Below are 6,088 nucleotides of genomic sequence, written 5' to 3'. Positions count from 1 at the left end.
GCCTTACAGTGACTAGAGAAGCTTGGCCTGAAACTAAGTGTCACCTCCTGATGTCCAGCCTGAAGTACCTCTTGTTCAGAAACGTAGCGAGGGCCACATTGAATAAGATAGCTGTGATCCAAGGCACAGAGTTGCAGGCTTTCTCTGGCCTGGTGGAATCCTATAAGTGTTCCAACAACAGCCTAGCTGCTGCTGCTGGATCATTGCACACTCAATTCAGAGGAGCTATGGCAAAAGCCAAGAACCAAACAGTGACTTGGGAAACCATTCACAAGGTGGCATTTAACCAACTAAAAGAGGACTTGGTGATTGCTCCAGTGTTGGTGTATGCTGACTTCGATAAACCATTTGTGCTCTATACTGATAGAAGGTGATTGCTTATGTCAGCCAAAGCTTGTGGTAGTAAGAGCAGAGCAGAACCTGGATAGGTACACTACATTCAAACTGGAGCTATTGGCATTAGTGTTGTCCATGATGAACTTTGCGGAATACCTAATCGGTGTGACATTTGTGACTGTCACTGATGACAACCCTCCGGTATACCTGAAGACAGCAAAGCTTGGAGCAGTGATGGGCTGCATGGTTGGCCAAGTTCAAGATTAAGGTCCACTACCATTCAGGTGTATAGAATGGGAATACATATACTGTTTTCCCTGTATAGGCCCTAGTGGGTAGCAGGGATGAAGGGAGGAAGATAAGGAAGGGTTTCAGATCCTCCAAGGCTGGGATCCCTGCCTATCACCCATCCGGAGAAATGCACCTCTCCTGCATGCATAGTAGCATTGAGGAAGCTGGTCTCCAAATGGACACAAGAACATGAAAAACAGTGGCACTAAGTGATCACTTATCCAACCATGAGCAAATTTAATCAATTGACCAATGAGAAAGAAGGCTGATAAACAGCTGGGATCAGTTTGATGTCTGGGAAGGAATGTTGTACTGCTACAAGTATTTGGAACCAGAATGTCGCACAGAGTGGCAAATAATGCTCCCAGAGAGAGTGGCAACAGAATTGGCCATGGATGAACAAGTGGGATATCTGGGTTCGAGCAAGATATAGACATAGTCCATAGGTACATGTCCTTTTATGGGCATGTGTACAAAGTGATGCCCAAAGATGGAGATGGACAGGTGAGAGTGTTGTACAAGAACATGCCGCAACACTGAAGGATCAGCGAGAAAGGAAAGGGCCAACAGATCAGTGGAGATAGGCAGCCATGACGGAGCCCTACTCCTACTGAGGATGTGACGCTGTGATGCCCCCCAGCCTCAGGGAGAGGCACAGCCCTGCTAGTAACGTATCTGCAAAACTACATAATACATTTACATCTATATTAAAACAGCACATTATAATAATAACAATAATAAAAAAGTACAGTAGCTTAATCATAATAAAAAGCAAAGTTCCTAACTATTGAATACATGTAATAAAGATAAAAAATAAAATTATTAAACTTTTGATTGAAAAAAGAGTAAATAAATAACATTACATAATCAAAAGGATATATGAGTGATACTCATACAGACGGACACTGGTCCTAGATGGTCTAAGCTTCAGCCAGGAGGAGGGAGAGGAGATCTCAGATGTACGACCTTCCAGGTGACATTGCCTGTTACATAATATGGGATCTCTTATAACAAGAATCAAACGGTTCCATAAATAGGATGATCAGTGATTAATATTAACATCTGATAAGATAGAAACAGACTGAGAAATGTAATATATGTAATATAAGCCGTTTGTATATTGTGTGGCTGATTCTGATTCGCACACAAAAGGCGCAGACAGCAGCTGCTATTGGCGGTCGTCTGCAAATTTATGCAAATGCTGCTAGAGACTCCTCCCCTTGTGTACATCTGTGCCGCCCATATGTGCAAGGTCTGAGACGTCCACTTTTAGCATCTGTACACGCTGTTATACCGATTGGTGGATCCTAATGCGCCGCCATTGGTCGCACCCGGGAAACTTGCACCAGCCCTATGGTAGGGACAGTTCCTTCATCTGACCACGGCTGCCTGTGCCTGGGGCTGTGCGTCTGGGAATGCAGCTGCTGGCACTGATACGCCCGTGACAGCTCCATAGACGCGCCCACTGATTGGACTATTGTTATGTGTACTACCAGCCACTGCCCAGGAACGCCCATCACTTTTCTGACACCCTTCTGGTACCATCTGTCCCGATACTCTCTGCGTAACGCATGCGCTGTAGAAGTTGTCAGAAACATTCCCACATGCGGAGTTGCAAAGATTGCTCATCTACGTAACCGCCAGCATCATGTGCAGCTCTGATTCAGGCCCTGAGTTTGTGCGTGTATATTTATGTATTTAGATTTATATACACACACACATATACATTCAAATATTAAATATAAGATTTACGTAATACATATAACAATAATCTTTCATCTGTGCCTGAATTAGGGAAAACTATTATAAACAATAACTCAGATGGTGCCTTGTACCCACCCGTCACTGACAGATCTTCCCCTCGCTATCTGACCCCTGTTGGAGGAACTGTGGTTCCCTGGCTCATATGTGGGGGTTATAGCTGAATACTAAACCTTTTTTGGATACAGGGCCTGATTCAGAGCCGCTCATAAGCGGCCGCTCGTTCGCTCCGAGCGATGTTCGCACAACTGCGCATGCGTATGGGTCGTAATGCGCATGCGCCAACCAGTCAGTGCGGTCGGAAATCGAGCGCTCGCAAAATAGCGAGTGCCTGCTAATTTGAGTGACAGGATGAGGCGTTTGTGGGTGGTAACAGGGGAAGGTGTTTGCAAACGGGGAGTGGAGTTCCGAACGCAGGCGTGCCAAGCGGTCAAAACGGGCGTTTTAAGGGTGTGCATAATTAACAAAGCAGCGTCATCGGCCACGTCACTTGGTTGTCTCTTAGCCTGAACTGTTCGCATGATTGCGGTAGGAAAATCGAACCACAAGCACTGCGAGCAGTTCAGACGTCTATTAGATTAATCTAATAAATAGCGGAGATGACGTAGGATGCGAGCGGCCAGGGGGCGTCTTTACAAAATAGCGAGCGCATGTTTCGTTCGCCCGCTCAGACATAGAGGCGTCAACAGACCGCAAAGAGCAAGCGCTCAATTTAAATAGCCACCCCCTTTTTCTGAACGAGCGAGCGCAAATAGCGTCCGGCTCTGAATCAGGCCCACTGTTCATTATTTGATCTTCAAAATGACTGGGTTCTGTCTCCCTCCTTGTCTATCATATGCTCTCATGTGACTCTCTATCCCAAATGTACCTAACCCCTCCCAGGTCCTGCTCTATAACATTCTAAGGCTGGGTACACACTTAGTGACCAGCCAATGCGACACCCGATGGTGCCGATAAACAATATATCAGTCGGTCTGTCCACACTGCACGATCCAGTTAACAACCACCCAATATATCGTTCACCGGCACTATTGACAGTACTGGCATTGGCAGCTGAAACCACCCCGATGAACACTAGACGGTGTGCCCGACATGTTGGTCCGATCCGCGGGATCAGACAACATATCGTCTAGACTAGAGTGTACCCGGCATAATTGATATATAAGATTCCTACCTGTTCTCTGCTGTGCACTGGGGAATAGCAGCATCCCCATCATCTACTACTGAGCACCCAGCAGGTGCACCTTACCCCCCCTCCCTGCCCCCCTGTTCTTCCTCTGCTGACATCCCACACATGCCCCTTCTCTTCTCCTCACCCCCCACCCCCTATTTCCCTCTTCCCCTCTCTACTATGTGTTATATCTCTTATGCTTATCCCAGGCTATATCTGTATTTACCTAATAATCTCCAAACTGCTATTGTTTCTCCATTTGGGCTTGTGAGAAGCCTATTATACATCTCATCATTATGAGCACTGATTATTGTTGTTCCTTATATTACTGCTATACCCAGCCCTATCTCCCTTCTTCCTTTCTATATACTTTCCCAGTTTAATGTTAAAAATCTTCATTTAAGAATGTTTAGAAAACAATATTGTGTACATACGTGCGGAGACCTCCATCACTGTGACCAGCGGTGCTGATGCCTGAGCTCAGGAGGGCGTCTCGCCCTGATCGTCTTACAGGCCGGGTGTCTGTGGGCGGGTTCTCCAGGTGGAGATGACAAATGAGAACCCAGTGAATAACTCCTGGTCCTCGGCTGGAATCGGGCGTTTCTGGGCCTCTGCTGCCTCCAGTGTTTCCAGGTGTATGTTCCCGGAGGCAGAGGGAGCAATGGATGGCTACAGGAAGGAGAAATAAATGTGATTGTTGCATCGTTTATATGAATTTAGAAGATAGAGGCATTTATGAACCTTCCTTTTGTAGAGTTTATGTACAGTGGTATAAATGTGAGGCTCTTACCAGATGTCTGTAATGAGGATAAAGGAAGTGACATAAATCCTGCACAAAGAACTGTCGCTCATATAATAACAGTGTTACAGCAGAGGTTACATTGCTCTGGAGAAAGTAAAAGTGTTTCTCTCTGCTCTCAGGAGACGCCTATGTAACCTGACGTCACCAGGCGCGGTAATAGTTTTAAAATTTGCTGCAATAACATTTGTATATTTCACACTGTTACAGCATATTATACTAAATAGACGCCTTAGTTACAGGCTGCCCGGAAGCTCATAGAAGCTCTGTGTTGTACTTACTGGTGTGGGCAGGTATGGGGGTGCAATATTAAGGGCAGCCAAAGAGACCCAGTCCATACGCTCAAAGAAAGGATGCCGGCAGATGTTCCCATGTACTCCGAGGCGTCTAGCTGGATCTTCATGGAGGAGCTGAAAACAGTTATTTGTATTTAATGTAATGATTTATACAGCAGATATGCTCAGTACAATCATTGTACACACAGCTCTGCTGCATTCTGTGTATATATATATACATATATATATATATATATATATATATATATATATATATATACACAGTCAGGTGCATAAATATTGGGACATTGACAGAATTTTCATATTTTGGCCTCTATTCACCACCACAATGGCTTTGAAATGAAACAAACAGGATGTGCTTTAACTGCAGACTTTCAGATTTAATTTGAGGGTAATTACATCCAGATCAGGTGAACAGTGTAGGAATTACAACGGTTTCTATATGTGCCTCCCACTTTTTAAGGGGCCAAAAGTAATGGGACAAACTAAACAATCCTAAATCTAACTTTCACTTTTTAATACTTTGTTGCAAATCCTTTGCAGGCGATTACAGCCTGAAGTCTGGAACGCATAGACATCACCAGACGCTGGGTTTCATCCCTGGTGATGCTCTGCCAGGCCTCTACTGCAAATCTCTTCAGTTCTTGCTTGTTCTTGGGGCATTTTCCCTTCAGTTTTGTCTTCATCAAGTGAAATGCATGCTCAATCGGATTCAGGTCAGGGGATTGACTTGGCCATTGCATAACATTCCACTTTTTAGCCTTAAAAACCTCTTTGGTTGCTTTTGCAGTATGCTTCGGGTCATTGTCCATCTGCACTGTGAAGTACCGTCCAATGAGTTCTGAAGCATTTGACTGAATATGAGCATATAATATTGCCCAAAACACTTCAGAATTCATTCTGCTGCTTTTTTCAGCAGTCACGTCATCAATAAATACAAGGGAACCAGTTCCATTGGCAGCCATACATGCCCACGCCATGACACTACCACCACCACGCTACACTGATGAGGTGATATGTTTTGAATCATGAGCAGTTCCTTTCCTTCTCCATACTTTTCTCTTCCCGTCACTCTGGTACAAGTTGATCTTTGTATCATCTGTCCATAGGATGTTGTTCCAGGACTGTAATGGCTTTTTTAGATGTTGTTTGGCAAACTCTAATCTGGTCTTCCTGTTTTTGTGGCTCACCAATGGTTTACATCTTGTGGTGAACCCTCTATATTCACTCTTGTGAAGTCTTCTCTTGATTGTTGACTTTGACACATATACACCTACCTCCTGGAGGGTGTTCTTGATTTGGCCAACTGTTGTGAAGGGGTTTTTCTTCACCAGGGAAATAATTCTTCTGTCATCCACCACAGTTGTTTTCCGTGGTCTTCCGGGTCTTTTGGTGTTGCTGAGCTCTCCGGTGCATTCTTTTTTTTTTTAGAAT

General features: G+C 44.7%; 1 long non-coding RNA gene across 1 annotated transcript; it reads right to left on the bottom strand.

Moving 5' to 3' along the window:
• Window positions 1-1,525: 1,525 nt before the first annotated feature.
• Window positions 1,526-4,748, bottom strand: LOC148430285 (uncharacterized). The gene is made up of 3 exons (XR_015877625.1): window positions 4,640-4,748; window positions 3,994-4,228; window positions 1,526-1,610 (listed from the first exon to the last, which is right to left on the bottom strand). It is a non-coding gene; the product is annotated as an uncharacterized LOC148430285 (long non-coding RNA).
• Window positions 4,749-6,088: the final 1,340 nt, after the last annotated feature.

Source organism: Taudactylus pleione, unplaced genomic scaffold (assembly GCF_031769625.1).
Source record: "Taudactylus pleione unplaced genomic scaffold, aTauple2 ptg004140l, whole genome shotgun sequence".
Lineage (NCBI taxonomy): Eukaryota > Metazoa > Chordata > Amphibia > Anura > Myobatrachidae > Taudactylus > Taudactylus pleione.
The sequence above is the reverse complement of the archived record's forward strand: the minus strand, read 5'-3'. Positions and strand labels throughout refer to the sequence as shown.